The sequence below is a fragment of the Schistocerca nitens genome, chromosome 4 (genome assembly GCF_023898315.1).
Source record: "Schistocerca nitens isolate TAMUIC-IGC-003100 chromosome 4, iqSchNite1.1, whole genome shotgun sequence".
Taxonomy (NCBI): domain Eukaryota; kingdom Metazoa; phylum Arthropoda; class Insecta; order Orthoptera; family Acrididae; genus Schistocerca; species Schistocerca nitens.
Window position 1 is genome coordinate 577,579,165 of NC_064617.1, and position 18,042 is coordinate 577,597,206.

The following is an 18,042-nucleotide window of genomic DNA, read 5'->3' on the forward strand; positions in this document are numbered from 1 at the left end:
TCACATCCACAATCAATTCCAAATTAGCACATGCACAAAGTATCATTTACAAATAAAATAAAGTATATAGCCTTGCTCAATTAATCTCATTTGTCATTTCCTGTAGAGTGTTTTTGTGCATGTTGTGTTCATGTGGATTGTGGTGTGAGCGTGAATAGAAAATCAAGTGTCTGTCATGCCTATATATCAGGTTCAGGGCAGCAATTGTCTCCGGTCATTTAGTCTGTCAGCTTGTCTGCAAGGTATTAATAAATATAATGAGTAGCTGTGCTTTGCATGAAAATTGTTAGTCCTTCCTGTGTCTTATCTTCTTGCTGCTGCTGCTGCTGCTGCTGTTACTGCTGGTGCTGTAAAATGTAGATACTTAAGATTATAGCTTATATCTTCTTCTTCTTCCAGCTTGAAGTACCAGATGTGACTTACCTTGTTTTTGTATCAGCATACTCTGCTAAGGGCTAAAAGTTTTCAAATCTTTGTGAGGGTACAAACCTAAAATTCTCTTATTCTTGGGGTTTTGTAACAGATATGCTCCAGGGTGTGGTATATCAATGATTGTGTAAGGACCTTCATATAATGGACGCCACTTAACATTACGTTTTAGAGGTAATGACGATTTGTAGTGGGTCTTAAGTAAAACTTGCATGCCTATTGTAAAGTTTTGCCTTCTTTTCAGATTAGCACCATAGTTCTTATTTCTAATGTCAGCTTGTTCAGTAATTGCAATGAGTACTTCCCTTACCTTTTCCTCGTGTGAAGGTTTGGTGTCAGAAAATTTTGGTAGTGGGTTGCTCCATTCATTAGTTTCCTTTGTGTCAAACATGATTTCTCTGGGAGTGTAGGGTGTGTTGTATATATTTAAATTGTTGTGTATTTCCTCAAAAAGTGCTAAGTAATGTATCCAGTTTGTGTGCTGTGTTGAGGTATAAGTTCTCATGAATCTATTTAATTCTCTAAAAATTCTCTCACAAGGGTTGGCTGATGCATGAAACTTTGAAATAAAGATGCTCTTAATGTTATTGTCCTTTAGAAATTTTCTCCAGGTGAATCCTGCATAATACTTGGCGTTATCTGATAGAATGGCTTTAGGTTTTCCACAGTATGGCATGTAATCGTTTGTGAATCTTCTGATGATGGTGTTTGCTGTGGGTGACTTAATGGCAAAAAGTTTGATGTGCTTAGAAAATATGTCATAAAATGCTAGAATGTATTTGCAACCTCCGATGCTAGTTGGATGAGGTCCGCTAACATCTGTACAAAGTATCTCTCTAGGTCCAGTAGGTAAGATAATTTGGTTGATAGCTCTTGCATCTAATACTAACCTGATACTTCCATTGTGTCTTTTCACTACATGCAAAGGGCTACAATATGGAGATGTTGATGGTTCTATAATATTCCATGTAATCATTTTCTTTAGTTCTTCCAAAACAGCAGGTCGCAGAGCTAGAGGTACATTGTATGACTTGTGGTAATAGATTTGGTGAGGCTTGACTTCAATCGTATACATATATGTGTTGATCCTACCTGGCTTACTAGTGAAAACATCCTTATTCTTAAGTAAAATATGTTTAAGCTGGGATCTCTCCTCTTCATTAATAGCATCACATTCTGATAACTTAGAATTAATTTGTGTAAGTACATCATTCACTACCTCACCGTGTGATACAGGTTGTTGTGTGGAATCTATGTCAGTCTCACGTATAATCTGTATCTTGTAGCCAGAACAGTGCTTGTTATGGTCTACTAGTCGAGTGTCCAAGTTCAAAACTATGTCTCTGCCTTCATACTTAAAATAACAAATGCCTTTGGAGAAGTCTATAGTACAGTCCTTCTCACAAAGAAAATCAATACCCAGTATACAATTGGCAGCAAGGCTTTGGACAACTAGGAAAGGCCATTGTACGATTCCATTTCCAATATTAACAGTCACAAATACTTGCTTATTAACTCTACTTGACTTATTACCTAATGCAGTTAATATTAAACAGTTTTGAACTGGGAACTCTGGTATCTTAGAAGTTTTCTTCATCATAGTATAAAAATTGTGAGAAATCACACTGACAGCAGCTCCTGTATCAATAATTATGTTAGTAGGTATACCTCCTACAATGCCTGAGGTGGAAGACAGTACAAATCTTTTCTTTACATTGTAACATTGTGTGTTGTCATTTATCAGATCATCAGCTAAGTTTCCACTTTCATTATATCTTAAGAATAGTGTAGGCAACTCTTGTTGTGTAAATGTTAATTTTTCTTGTTTCACAGTTTCACTAGCAAGTGTGTATTCAAACATAGTTTCTAAATTGAAGTTGCCCCCCAAATGTTCCTCAGTCACGACCTGGGGCTCAGTATGACTGGTTCTAGTTTACCTGGTTTGTCTGGTCATTGGCAAGTGTAGTTGTAGTTTCATTAGCTACCTCAATAATATTTACATTAGGATATTGTCTTTGCCAATCGCCTGTCTGTTTTCGGTTGGCTGAAGTCACTTGTTGGTTTGTGTTGCTTGTTTGTGCAAAATTCCCTTGTGGCATCTGAATATGATTTTGTGGTGGCGGTGTTTGCCACTGTCTCACATAATACTGGTTGTCGTTCTGGTTAAAGTGCGGTGTAGGTGTTCCATTTCTTGTGTAATCTGTGTTGTTGTTTCCTTGCCAGTGTTTCTGTTTGGCTTTGTGTCCGTTGTTGTTTCCATTATTCCTTCTTGAATTAAAATTGTCGTTTCTTCGTTTTTTGTACGGGTTATCTCCCTGTGTATAGTTGCAGTTGTTGTTTGTGTGCAGCTGTGAGTTGTGGTGATTGTTTTGCATGTTTACTGTGTGTTGTGAATTTTGCTGCGTGTTTGGTAATGTAGCAATGTAGACATGTTGATTCCTACTGCGTGAGTTGTGTGTTGGTTCTTGTTCTTCATACAGTAAATCAACAGCATCTAACTTTTCCAAAAAATATTCAGGATCGTCATCCGGTAAGTACAGTAATTTCTCTTTAATATTAAAAGGAAGTCTTGCTTTCAGTGATCGGATCACATCTTTTGGTTTCACTGGTTCATTGAGGAAGTGTGTCATGTTTAGGTACTTCTCGAAATATCTGCGCAGGTTGCCGTTTTTAGGATTGAAGTGTTCGGGTTCAGTGACTTGTTTGCGGATACGTTCCTGCACAGTGGGTGACCAAAACTTATTCAAGAAGGCGCGTTCAAACTGCTCGTATGTTACACATCTGTCGCTTTCATGGTAAGCCCAGACAGCAGCGTCCCCTTGAATGTAATCCACAACGTACGCAATGCGTTTGTGGTCGCTCCACGAACGTGGGAATGCGTTCCTAAAAGCTTTTAAGAAGATGACAGGGTGTACAGTGTTTTTGCCTGGTATAAAAGGTTGGAATTTACGGTGCTTGAATAGACTTTCTTCTTCTTTGTTACGTGTTCGTCTGTTTCTTTCCGTGTAATCATTGAATTCTTCCCTGTGTGTACATGGTTCTTCATCAGAATGATAATTGTATTGTATTTCGTGTGATGGGTATCTGTTGCTATGCGTGTCAGTGTATTGTGTATTTGAGTGTTGAAATTCGTGTGTGTACATGTGTTCATTCCCGAATCGAGATTTTCTTCTGTGTGTGTAAAAATGTGTAGTGGGTGTACTATTTTGTTGTACCTGGCATTGAGTTGTCTTTGTTTGCATATCGTCATCGATGACTTGTCTATTGTTGTTCATGTATTCCACTACAGAATCGTGCACAATATGTGGCAATTTGTTTTGTATACATTCTTCAAAAATTTCGTCTTTGTGTGCCGTCCATTCTTTAAATTGTGAATTAATGCGAGACAGATGGGGTTCAGCCTCTATCTGTATTGTTGTGTGAATCTGTTTGTGAATGTCAGCTACGTCTGTTTCTATTGTATTCACCTTTAAATTAATTTCGTCACATGCGTGCGTGTTTGATTCTAATTTGCAATTAATAGTTTCACAGGTTTTTGTCAAGTCATGGATGTGATTGGCATTGTCGCTTTGTCGTAACTCTAAATTTTCGAATTTTTCCGTAAGATCGTCGACCTGTTTGGAAAGACGTGTATTAATTTCATCTACCTTTTGAGTCAGTGTGGCGAAGTCTGATTTTATGTCATTCCTGAAGGCTGCATTATCTTGCTTAATATCGGATATGCCTTCCAAAATTGAATTCAGTATAGCGGCAAAATTTTGATTGCAAAATGAGCTTGCCCCCGCCGCGTTATTAGACGTGACGTGGTCTCTCAGGTTTGGTTCGGAGTTGCTCCTTTCGGCGTTTATGTGTGTCTGTAGCGGATTATTATTTTGATGCGTTTGCGTGTCTGTATTAATTTCTGTGTCTGAATGTGTCCGTGTATCCATGTTTGCATTACTTGATTGTTGTTCCATTGTGTACTGGTGTCGAGTTTTTACCATATCGTGAATAAATTGTGTCCAAGAAAAAAAAATCGTTTAAACGCGTAGTGTGAAAATGTACTGCCTATGTGTGTGTTTAAATGACTGAGAATGATTGAAAGATGACTTTAAAGATCGAAAGAAGCATACGTGTTAATGGTGACTAGCCATGTTGCTTGAATCTTGTATAATGTCGGCCATATTGTGCAATGTAACTTGCGTATTGTTGGATCGGAATGTAATCGTCTGAATGAGATTTCGCGGAATTTGGAAAAAATTACTGAATGAAAACTGAATATTGAATTTAATGCTGAGAAAAATAATTTTGAATGAAAAATGTGCTTGGAATCAATTGTGGATGCGCGAGTGCTGCGTCTTACCGTACATGTCGTCTTGATGCGAAGATTGCATTTCCAGTCCAAATTGTCTCCAGATTTTATTCGTTTTCTTCAATATTCTCGTCACATAGGTTGTTGCCGGTCAGGGTGTACATGAAAAAGAACAATTAGTTGTAGTACAGATACAATAATGAGTCCTGTCACGGTCGCCAGTGTAACAAATAAAAAAATATAATAATAATAATATATATAATAAAATATATAATAATATTAATATTGTAATAATAATAATAATAATTTGTTAGTTTGTTTTGGATAAGTAATTGAGGGATTAAAATTTACGCCGTGAATTTATCGAGCTTCGCACGTCCGAAGATGTACGGAACGTAGCCAGGGCTCATCATGTATTATTTTTTTTTGTAGACAGAGTCTGATATCTGACCTCGGCATCAATCATGAAAATGGAGTGACTAAAACTACTAAAACAAAGAAAAGCATACGATTAAATAAACATGTATTCATTTCAACATATACATTACGATATAAATTACACTTACGTAAAATTTTAGATAAATAATGGCAGATCACAAATGAGAGCGACTTATTAATTCTGCGCCTCTTTTCTGCTAATAAATATCAATATGGCTAACTGTGGAGCCGCACAAAATATTAAGTCCTTCTAGGACAACGAATGACATGAGAGTGATGATGCGTACAGGCTGTGACAAGAGAGCGGTGTTAATTGCTTTATTTTGCATTCTCTTGTCTTAAAAATCGATACATATAATCTAAGTTAACTAAATTAAATATTGTCTGTGCTCGAGTGCAAATGGTTCCTTAAAGGCTTTCTGATGATACATATTCTGTGATTATTCGTGCTTTATCATCTATATGTCTGATGGATACTTTCTGTTTACGGTCGCTGAGAAATGAACGAATCCAATCATTTGCCAACCCCCTAATTCCATAGTGCTCTAGCTTCTTCAATAGGGTTTTGTGGTTTACCATATCAAAGGCTTTGGTTAGGTTCAAAAATATACCTGTTGTTTATTGTCTTTCATCTATTGTTTTTAATACAGTAGATATGCATTCATAGATTGCTGCCTCCATTGATTTCTTGCTTCTAAAGCCATGTTGAGTATTAGATAGCACATTATTTTTGTTTATAAACTTTAACAACTTACTACACATAATTTTTTCTATTACTTTTGAGAAACAGGATGTTAATGTAATGGGACGATAGTTTATTACTTCATCTTTGTCATCAGCTTTGAAAATAGGGATGACTTTTGATGTTTTTAGTAGATCTGGAAAGATGCCTGACTCTAGGGAACAGTTGCATAAGTGAGTAAGGGGGTCGATTATATTTTGGACACAGAGTTTTAGGATTCTGTTCGGTATACCCATCAATTCCTGCTGAGTATGTTGTCTTTAGTTCTCTGACAGCCTTCAATGTCTCCTCCCTGCTTACTTGGTCCACAAACATTGAAAATTTATTACTGTTGCACTTGTTTACCACTTGATGCTGAGTTGAACTAAATTTGTTTTTATTAAATTTTCAGCTATCCCAGTGAAGTATTTGTTGAATATATTTGCTGTTTCTCTAGGCTGTAAAATCTTTTTATTGTTGTGTATCAAGACTATGTTCTCCTCAGTTCTCTTATTTTTGCCAGTTTCTTTTTTAATGATGTCCCACATAGCTTTCACTTTGTTTGTAGAATTATTTATGTAGTAATCATTGTACATTCTTTTTGCCTGTTTAATGACCTTTTGTAAGATTTTAGTGTATGTTTTGTAGTGAGTATGCATTTCCTCAGTGGCATTATTTTCTTTGCAGGTTCTGTGGAGCTCACTTTTTTTCTGGCAGGAAGTTCTGATTCCCTTAGTAATCCAACCCTTTCCTCTTGTCTTCTCTCTTATATTTACCATTTTTTGAGGGAAGGCTGTATCAAAATGCTTTACCATTTTTTCTAGAAAAATATTGAATTTCGAATTCAGATTTTGCTTGTCATAGACATCAGACCAGTCTTCAGTATGCACTAGTGAGTTAAAGTGGTCAATGCTTTTCTGCCTGTAGATCCTTCTCTTGACCTTTAGTAAGGTATTCTTAACCGGTCTTCCTTCCTTTGTGGTGGTAAATATTTGAGCTTTGTGGTCACTGTATCCTCTGTTAAACACTTTTACTGACCACTCAAATTTCTCTTTATCAATCAGGATTTGATCTAAACCTGCCTGACTGGTTGGTGTTATTCTCGTTGCAACTTTAACTGTGGCTGTAAGGTTATGTGTTTTAATAAGATTGCCAAGGGCGGTTTTCTGTTTACATTTACTAAGAAAATCTATGTTAAAGTCACCACATACTACAACATCACACCTTGTTTTATGCAGCTTATTTAAGAAAATTTCCATTTTTTCTAAAAATACCTCAAACTTTCTTGTTGGAGAGCGGTACACTGTAGCTATTATCAAACCTAATTTTGGAATTTTTATCACTGTCATCTCAAAGTCTTTTTCACAACTTAAGGAGGTGACATTATCTATTTTAGTAACCTATATATTATATTTTACATATATGGCTACACCTCCATAGTGACCACTAGGTCTACAATAGTACTCAGCCAGAGTGAAATTGTGTAGGCAGACAGATTTAATTAAGTTCTTGTCAAGCCAGTCCTCTAGTTCATGCATTAATAAAATATTTAGTTCTTCTACTTTATTGCTTAGGGACTGAACATTTTGGTGAAAGATCCTTATTACAGAATTTGTGGGAAAATCTACAGTACCACCTACCTTCAGTTTAAATGTTTCTTGTTTGTGCAATTTGTAGCTACTGCTTTTGGCAGTAAAAAATCATTCAGATGAGGAGGCTGCCTTATGCTTCTTTTAGTTGGGCGAGATGAGTCTTCCCTAGTGATCCATTTCTCCAAGGTACTCTGATCTGCAATCGTTTTGTGCTTCTTGTCACTCTTGTTTACAAGACGGCAGATTTCTTCAGCCAAGAACTGTTTACCATAGTAATTCATATGTAGGCCGTGACTGTTATGCATGTCTCTGTTTAATGTACTGACATCTATTAGATTCACATAAAGATATTTTTTGCACAGTTCATTTATCTCAATGTTCACTCTTTCTATCAGTTTGTTTACACATGACCAGGGTGGTAAGTCATACCTATGGGGTTGATTTACCACAGTTACATTTGTTTTGTTTAATTTGGGCAGCACACTGTCGAGAACTGTGATGAGTATTTTACCTTTATCTCTGCCAACGTCGTTTGCGCCTGCACAAATTACGACACAGTCATTAAAGTCAAGGTTTTCATATGATTTTGCAAGAGACTTGCCCCTTGCTTTATAAAGGCTTGTACACTTAGGTTTGACTGTGTGTCTGTCACTTTTTCCACCAGTTGACAACCATGACTATCGGCAAAAATTAGTACTTTTTTGTCTTCTTTGCGTTGGTCATGTTTTGAAACACTAGTAGATTTCACGGAATGTGACTCCTGCTGTTTTTTAATAGTTTCTAGACTCGCTTGTTTTTCAGCTACACCGTTTCCAGACTCGTTTGGAGTTTTGTTTGAAGCAGTTACTTTGATATGTCCAAGTTTTGTGCTTGTGGCTGCTGTACTTTTTTCGTTTACTTCACTGGTGTCTGATATTGTTTGGAGCTTGTGTTGATAATGTTCTTCTTGATTATTACAGTCAAGATTTTCCAACTGTTTCTCTAGTTGGATTACAGTCATTTTTAGTTCTTCTATTTCACTATATCTTGCGGATATCACAATACGAAAGTCGTCACAATGGTTACACTTGTTGTCCACTGAACTTGCTTCTGTCTTTTCACTTGCTTTCGATCTTTTGATGATTTCATGTACGTTTTTTACTTTTAACTTAGGGCAATAACATTTCCCTGGTTGGATTAAACTAGTTTTTCTGCACTGGTTGCATAGAAACTCATTTTGTTTAATGATTTTCACAGAACTCGAATTTCGCGTACCTTTTTTCACCGCCCCTCCTTCCCATTCTTCAGTTGTGCTTTACTCAGTCTAAAAATGGAAATTTGAAATCTCCTCCTACATCTATGGTATGAATAAAACACTTGTACACAATATTTTTCAAACTTTTACCAAAGAGTTTCTTCATCACATCAGTATATGCTGTGAATAAATTAAAGGAAAATCAAATTACTGTTTCATGTTTGTCACTTATGTTTGACTAGATTATCATACATTCCAACTTTGTATTATTATGGAGCTATAACAGTAAATACACTGTCACAATTTATGTCTAGCTCATGTTTGCAGTATGTATCCTGTTCAGAATTTAATATTTCATTACTGTTTATTTCTGGTGTCATGCAGTTCATTTTTCCAGGTGTTAAGTGCACATTGTTAGTATTAATCAGTGAGAATGATTTTGAGAATCACCCTGAATTCTTTGACAGTAGGTAAAATGTTTTATCTATGGCTAGTTTCCGCATCTTTACAATTGACCCATTCGTGGCTCTGTAGTGTACAACATGTAGCTATTTCATGCATGTACAAAGATGTTTCTCCTACTGAAACATCCTCATGTGCACACCATATATAAACTCCTACTTTTCCCATTTTTCCCCAGTGCAGTTATTCTGTTTAGTGTTGTATACAATCTGCTTTACAGATACTCCAACCCTTACCTTTGCTAGAATTACCCCAATAAACAGAAGTCATTCATGCCCCTATGCCCCCTAAAACACCACTGAATTTATGTGCTCATTCTACATCAATCTGGTTTATATCACCACACATGAAATAAGGAAAAGATGCAGAGCAGTGGATAGGCACAAAGCAAATATGGAAAACACAGACACAGTTACCCAGTCTCTCTCTCTCTCTCTCTCTCTCTCTCTCTTTCTCTCTCTCTCTCACTCTCTCTCTCTCTGTGTGTGTGTGTGTGTGTGTGTGTGTGTGTGTGTGTGTGTGTGTGTGTGTGTCTGACACACACACATGTATAGTTGGTGCATGCATGGTAAAACAAAATGTAAGAAAAAGTACAGGTGAGTATTTACAATAGGGAAAAGAGACAAAGAAGTATTGCAGTGTATGTGCCAGCTAAAATGAGAAGGAAGACAGGGACAAGGGGAATAACAGGCTTATGTGGAGGGCTAGAGGTGGAATGAAGTGAGAATAGGAGTGTGGGGCGACATGGAGGATGGTGACTAGGTAAAACTGTGTGCCAGACTGAGACTCTAACTCAGAAACTTTGGCTTTCTGGAAACAAATCCCTGTGGTGTAGCTCAGCCATTTCTCCATGATAACCATTCTTCCAGGAGTGCTAGCCCAATAAGGTATGCAAGGAGAATATTTATGAAGACAGGAGAGAGGTATTGGTGGGAGCTGTGAGGGCAAATCATGAGTCGTGCCTGAATAGGTCAGCCAGTACAGCATTTTCTCGTGATAAGTAAAGCTTCCATTTTGAGATGTGGTTGAACAAATGCTTTTAATCTGACAAGTAGTTTCAAATCTGTGCACACACCACTGAAGAGTGAAAATTCATTCTGGGAACATATGAATGTGCATCAGTTTAGCAGACAGCCACTGACTAACATACAAATATGCTAGCATTTCAAGAAAAGTGATACTTTACAAAGGTTTGTGAGGAAAGGGGTGAAGGTAAATCCTGAGATTCAGGCTAAGGGAGGTACAGTAGGACAAGATGAAAAGATTCACAAGTGGGATTACAGCAGTTCACAAAAAGTGTAAGAGAAGAAAATATTTTGATAAGGAAATGATGAAATGCATATAAAAAAATATGAATTGGAAGGGAAGGCCAAAATCCAAGAAAAAAGACATCAACAGAAACTATCAAACACTAGTGATACAGGCAGAGAAACTAGCAGTGCAGGCAAACAACAGACTATAGCTTACAGGCAGCATGGTGGGAAAAGAGAAATGAGGTGAAAAGTTAAGTAAAGTAAAATAAAGTAAAGTAGACAGCTGACAGACAGAAAAACTTAAGCTTGAAGCCATAAGAATGATGGCAACCACCATGATGTAAGATGGGTTTCCACCTGTGAAGCTGAGTTATTAGTGCTGGGATGAACAATATGAAGTACTTGTAAGGTGAAGTAAATATTGGACAATGCTATTGCATTGCAGATTAAACTTGCAAAAACTTATTGTTCCTTTGATAACATGGTTCCTTCATCTCTATTAATGGTTTAGCACTCACATGCCTACACAGAAAACTAAATGGAGGTTATGTGGTAAGTGCTATGTCAGATAAAACTGCTGTAGCAAGAACAAACATGATTTATGGAACATAGTACTTCATGGAGAAACATGTAAGATACAATGTACAGGTTGTGCGTAACACTGGACACATTGACTGGTCAACAATAACACAGGTTACAAAATAGGCCAAACACTCCTTTTTGATCACTTAAATAAAACTGTTTCTTGGCGGCTCATCAGAGCATGCAGGCCAGGGGGCTGACCTAGGTGGCCTCTATAAGGAGGGCTGTGAACAGTACGCACATGTGATCTCCGAAATCACATGCATCATGAGTGAAGGTAAATCACTCCTCCCTTTCAGGGGTGGAAAACCATGTACATAAAAACACTAAGCACAGAAAAATACATGGTAAAGAAAAATGTGTGGTAGAGAAGAAATGTGTAGTACAGAAAAAGCACTGGTACACTATGTGGTCAAAAGTATCCGGACACCCCCGAAAACATATGTTTTTCATATTAGGTGCATTGTGCTGCCACCTATTGCTAAGTACTCCATATCAGCAACCTCAGTAGTCATTACACATTGTGAGAAAGCAGAATGGTGCACTCCGTGGAACTCAGACTTCGAAAGTCAGCAGGTGATTGGGTGTCACTCGTGTCATACGTCTGTACATGAGAGTTCCACACTCCTAAACATCCCTAGGTCCACTGTTTCCAATGTGATAGTGAAGTGGTAACATGAAGGGACATGTACAGCACAAAAGTGAACAGGCCGACCTTGTCTGTTGACTAATAGAGACTGTCAACAGTCGAAGAAGATTGTAATGTGTAATAGGCAGACATCTATCCAGACCATCACACAGGAATTCCATACTGCATCAGGATCCACTGCAAGTACCATCAGTTAAGCGGGAGGTGAAAAAACTTGGATTTCATGGTCAAGCAGCTGCTCATAAGCCACACATCACACCAGTAAATGCTAAATGACACCTCACTTGGTGTAAGGAGTGTAAACATTGGACAATTGAACTGTGGAAAAACGTTGTGTGGAGTGACAAATCATGGTGCACAATGTGGTGATCTGATGGCAGGGTGTGGGTATGGTGAATGTCCGGTGAACGTCATCTGGCAGCATGTGTAGTGACAACAGTAAAATTTGGAGGCAGTGGTGTTATGGTGTGGTCGTGTGTTTCATGGAGGGGGCTTGCACCCCTTGTTTTTTGTGTGGCACTATCACAGCACAGGCCTACACTGATGTTTTAAGCACCTCCTTGCTGCCCACTCTTGAAGAGCAATTTGGGGATGGCAATTGCATCTTTCAACACAATCGAGCACCTGTTCATAATGTACGGCCTGTGGCAGAGCGGTTACACGACAAATACATCCCTGTAATGGACTGGCCCATACAGAGTCCTGACCCAAATCCTATGGAGCACCTTTGGAATGTTTTGGAATGCTGACTTTGTACTAGGCCTCACTGACCAACATTGATACCTGTCCTCAGTGCAGCATTCCGTGAAGAATGGGCTGCCATTTCCCAGGAAACCTTCAAGCACCTGATCGAATGTATGCCTGCGAGAGTGGAAGCTGTCATTAAGGCTAAGGAGAGCCAACACCATGCTGAATTCCAGCATTACTGATGGAGGGTGCCACAAACTTGTAAGTCATTTTCAGCCAGGTGTGCGGATACTTTTGATCACATAGTGTACCAAAAAAGCACTGGTTCTGATAAAATACTGGTACTGAAAAAGTATTGGTACCAAAAAGCCCTGGAGCACTGGTACCAGAAACGCACTGGAACCATGGAATAAAAAAAGAGAAACCACTGATCTCACAAGGCACTGAGAAAACATTGATGGCTGCACTGACATCCATTTCATCACCTGATGATGGTGACTACTGCAGAATGTCACAGGCAGACAGTGGCGATTAGGGGCAGAAGTGATGAGGAGGCAGTTTGGTGCTCCTCCCCCCTCTTGTGAGAGACTGTAGGGCAGGACTGGGGAAAGCATCTCCATAGCGAGCGACATCCTTGTCAAAGTCAGCGGTCAGTGCCGGAGGTGTCAGTGGGTGTGTCGGTGTTGATGGTAACACAGGACACAGCAATGGAGGTGGCAGTGGGTGCAGCTTCAGGTGCAGTAGGGGCTGCACCAGCAACGGCAGTCTAGGAGTGGGGCCAGAGGCAGGAACCCCAGACAGTGATCTGCCAAGCAGCAACCCATGCTGCAGCACGAACTGGACCATCTGCAACAGTGGAACAGGCATTGGTGGCAGGGGAGGTGATGGCCCCTCTGGAACAGACCTCACCGTGCACAGCTGGAGGTGGTCAAAGCGACAAGATGTTCACCTATTAGGAGTACAGACAATGTACAGGCGCCAGCCCTGGCAACACTCGATGACACCAGAAACCCAGTTCGGCAGCAGGAAAAACCAAAAGCCCAGACATGTGCACCTGGCCAGTGTCATTACAGAGCTGGTGATGCCAGCAGATGCAGCACTGAATCTAGCAAGTGAAGGAGGGCCCATGGTTGATGTCCATGTAGCAGCTCCACCAGGCTCTTGTTCCACATCAGAGTGAAACAGTACAAATTAACAAAACAGTCTAAAGCAGCTTCAGGTGAACTTCCAGATCATATACTTCCACATCTGAATTTTATAAGTCCAAACCATGTCTTCAGCCTCATCATTAGATTGAGGATGCACAGTGGAGCTGTGAGATGGCAAACATCGCTAGCCTGACAAAAAGAAGCAAATTCTTGAGAAACAAACTGGGGTCCATTATCAGTAACCACAGTATATGGAAGTCCCTCAATTGCAAAAAATGTTAGACAGGGCTGAAAACTGGCCACCATGGACATGGACGACAGTGCATCATGTAGGAAAACTTGGAATACATGTTGACTACAGTGAGCCAATACTGATTAGGAGGGGACCAGCAAAATTGACATGTAGATGTCTCCACGGGCACTGCAGCATGGGCCAGGGGGAAAAGGGCACCTGTGGGGCCATCTGTTACTGAACATAGTGAGTGCAAGGAGCAATAAGGGACATTATGTCCGCATCTATACCCAGCCAGTACACATGGCAATGGGCCAAGGTTTTGATGTAAGAGGTCCCACAATGACTGACATGCAGAAGCCGCTGTACATTACAGCTTGGAATCACAACCTGGGGAACAGAGTCCTCTGTAGCTTACAAAAAACTCCATCAAACACAGAGAGGCTGTTCCGGGGGGAGACATCATTAGGAAAGGGATCTGAGGAAAGGCTCAGGGGTTTCTCTGGCCACCTGTGCTACACAAATGAGAGGACCTGACTAAGTACAGAATCAGCAACAATGGCTGATGTTATAGTGGCACTAGTGGTCTGGAAACCATTGACCACTTTCTTGTTCTCAATTCTAAATAGATTCAAAGTAGGTCATCCTGATCGAATGCCAGTTATGGGCTGATCAGAAGGCAAGATACGGCATCAGTGTTGGCATGTTGCACCATTGGCTGGTAATGGATCTGATAATGATAACAGAAGAGGAAAGAGCCTACCATTGCAAATGATGCCCTGTCTTGTCCAGCACAGAAGCCAAAAGGTTAAAAAGAGCAACCAATGGCTTCTGATCCACTATTAAATGGCACTTAGAACCATAGAACAAGATGTGAAATTTCTTAAGGGGAAATACAGTGGCTAAAGCCTCCTTTTCAACCTGAGAATACCAGTGCTGAGCAGGAGATAAAGTCTGAGAAGCGTAAGTAATTTGTCATTCAGACCCATCTGTGTATTTGTGCACCAACACTGCACAAAGGCCATGCTAAGAGGCATCTGTAGCCAACAAGAGATGCTGACCAGGCTGAAAAGTAGCCACACACCCTGCAGATTGAAGCTTAGGTTTAAGCAAAGTGAATGCTTGGTCAAAAGCTGGGGCTCAAAAAAAAGAGCACATTGTATGCAAAACACATGTAGTGGATGCATCTGGTAAAAACTTATGGTAGTATGCAACTTTATCTAGAAATGCCTGCAGTTTCTTAAAAGATGTGAGTCACAGCAAGCCCTTAATTGTATCAACATGGTGATGCAACAGCTTGACTCTTGTGGCAGAAACCACAAAACCTAGGCTCTCAATTGGTGGCTGAAACACTGAGATTTGGCAAGATTGCACTTGAGACCCACAGACTGCTAGATAGGAAAGAATGATAGGAGATTGCAAAGGTGGTCTTTGGTGGAAGAAACAATCATATCATTGAGGTAATTGATGCAGCCAGGTACAGAGGCTGTGAGCTGTTTCTAAAAACACCAAAAAATTGTAGGCCCACTAGTTAGCCAGAAGGCAAGTGTTGCTATTGGTATAGGCCAAAAAGAATGTTGACAATGAGAAGGCGCCTAGTGACCTCATCCAAGGGGAGCTGGAGATATGATTCTGACAAATCAATTCTGGAAAAGCAGTGGCCACCTGACACTTTTGCAAGCAGCTCATCAGGGCGAGGCAAGGTATCTATCAGAGACTGTGCGTTATCGTGACACTGAAGTTGTCGCAAGGGTGAAAGTTACATATTGGCTTCTTAACAATGACCAGTGGTGTAGCCCATTCACTGGAAGAAACAGGCCAAATGACCCTAAGCTATGTCAAGCAGTCTAATTCGGCCTTGACAGAGTCATGAAATGCCACTGGCATGTGATGCGCCAAAAAAAAAAAAAAAAGAAAAGAAAAGGGCAGGTGGACTCTTTCATGATAATGTGGGCCTGAAAACTGGTAGCATAACAGATCCCAGGGGGAAACAGGGGCTGCAGTTGATGATATGGAACTTGATCTGACACTAAAGTTACCTCATTGGCAATGAAGAAACAGACCATTAAACACATCTAACTCGAATTGGTCTGCAGGAGGGGAATGATCCACAACAAGGAAGGTGAGAGAGTGAACAACAGATTTGTAAGAGACATGAGTGAAAAACTGACCTAGGATTGGAATCTGCTGTTTTCTGGAGTTAACCAACTTCTGTTAAACCTGCGTGTGTGGAGATGAGGGGGGGAAGGGGGAAGCGAGGATGAAAGTCCACATATGTTTGTGTTTACTAAAGTCACTGCAGCTCCTGTGTCCACTTACATTTTTAACAGTATATTAAACACAAACAAGTTAATAAACAATCTGTTTGGGGAAACAGTCATTGTAGAGATACAGTTTATGTCCATTGGTGTTAATGTGCCCACCACATTTGAAGAGGAGTTACACAAAAATGAAATGTTGCCTTTCTTTTGACACTGTTTGCAAACCACTCCATGTGTGTGGCATGCATCATGCTCTTGTTGGATGAAGAAGTATGGGCAAGATGCAAGAGGGCACGTGGCCACTGCACTGATGTGTCCTGTTGCTGCTGTTGCCATAACCGACGCTGCCTCATGCGATGCTGAGTCAAAGGTTGTACTGGATCAATGGCTTCCCCATCATCTTGAACACTTGCAGTGTGCCCCACAGATTACGACTGAGCAACTTCCAATACCTCTCCCCAGGCAGCAATCTGATCACCTGCAGCCCATGACACTTCGAAGGACTGTGCCATATTGAGAACATCTGTAACCATCGAATTAGTACATTGAAGTGCTTTTTCATGGACTTCCCTTTCTGGGGCAAGATGGATAATGTCATCATGCACCATTTGATCAGTGTAGGATTCTTGATGGGTACCTGTGAACAAATTTACAGTGACGGCTCAACCCTTGTAATTCTGCTGCCAAGGTGTTGGAAGATTGGTTTGGGCATTTCTGCCAATGGTTAAATTCTACACATTGTTGCAATGACAGGCATTCTGTCACAGTAATAGGTTGAGAAAAGCTTGCACACTTCATCAAGTGATAAGGTGGCCAGTTAGTGCAAAGCCACAAGTTGCCACAACATCTGATAAATAAGTGGTGAATGCCAGGAAAGAAAGGAAGCCCTAAACAGGTTTGCTTCATCCATGTGAAAAACCTTGAAATGTTGGTGTAACCAAGTTTCATAGGAGTCCCAGTCTTCAGCCGATTCATCATATGTTGTTAAGGATGACGGTTGCACTGACAGGAGAGTAACCTGTCTCAAACACACAGATGCCACTGAATTCAGATCAGTAGTGAGTGTTTGCTGTCATTTCACGAAAGCTTGCTGCTGGGCAATGATATGTTGGAGTATTTCTTCCATCAAGACATTCACTGGGTGACAGAGAACTGACACAAACATGCAGAGAAGATGTAAACTTCACTCATTGCCAAGTTTGCTATAGCAAGAACAAATGTGATTCATAGAAGTAGTACTTAATAGAAAAACATGTAAGGTACAATGATGTACATTTAGTGTGTAGCCCTGAACACATGAACCGGACAGCAGTAATATAAGCTATAGAACAGGCCAAGCACTCATTTGCGATCGCTTAAATAAAACTGTTTCTTTGGCATCTCGCCAGAGTATGCCAAGGGGCCAACACAAGTGGCCTTTATAAGCAGGCATGTGAACTGTGTGTGTTCTTGATCTCTGAAATTGTGCAGGTAAATTGTGAAGGTATATTATTAATACTAGTAGAGAACTTGTTTGATTCAGTCCTCATCATCACTGCATCATAATAATGAGAAGTTCAGTACTTTCCTGTTTGTGAGAAGTAATGAAAATGACATGTACATACAGAAAAATAAGGTTGAGCATTCAGTTTAGGTTTTGTGAATAAGCCTTAGCCCTAAAATGTATTTACAATTCTGCCACTAATGAACAATTTGAGTATTAAATAAGTCAAAATTATAACAAAATATTGAATTTCTAACTGCAACAGCTCTAGTTTATATATTCTTTTTTAAGTTCTGAATAGTTTCTCTATATTACCTATGTAAAATGAGCCAAAGATTTGTTAAAACACATTGAAATGATCTGGTTCCAAATTTTAGCAATTGTTCCATCTATAGCTGCCTTGCTGACTGTGGTTATGACACTCAACTATAAAGAAGAAAAAAACCCTGTCTCTGCTTCCCAGTTCTGAATAGTTTCTCTATGTTACCTATGTAAAATTAGCCAAAGATTTGTTCAAACATATTGAAATTAATTGATTTCAAATATTAGCAATTGTTCCATCTATAGCTGCTTTACTGAC

The 18,042-nt window shown here is 39.6% G+C and overlaps 1 protein-coding gene across 1 annotated transcript in view; it reads left to right on the top strand.

Annotated features, from left to right (window-relative positions):
* Nucleotides 1-18,042, top strand: part of LOC126252980 (serine/threonine-protein kinase Nek8) — a 326,833-nt gene that overhangs the window by 203,803 nt on the left and 104,988 nt on the right. The window lies entirely within an intron of this gene.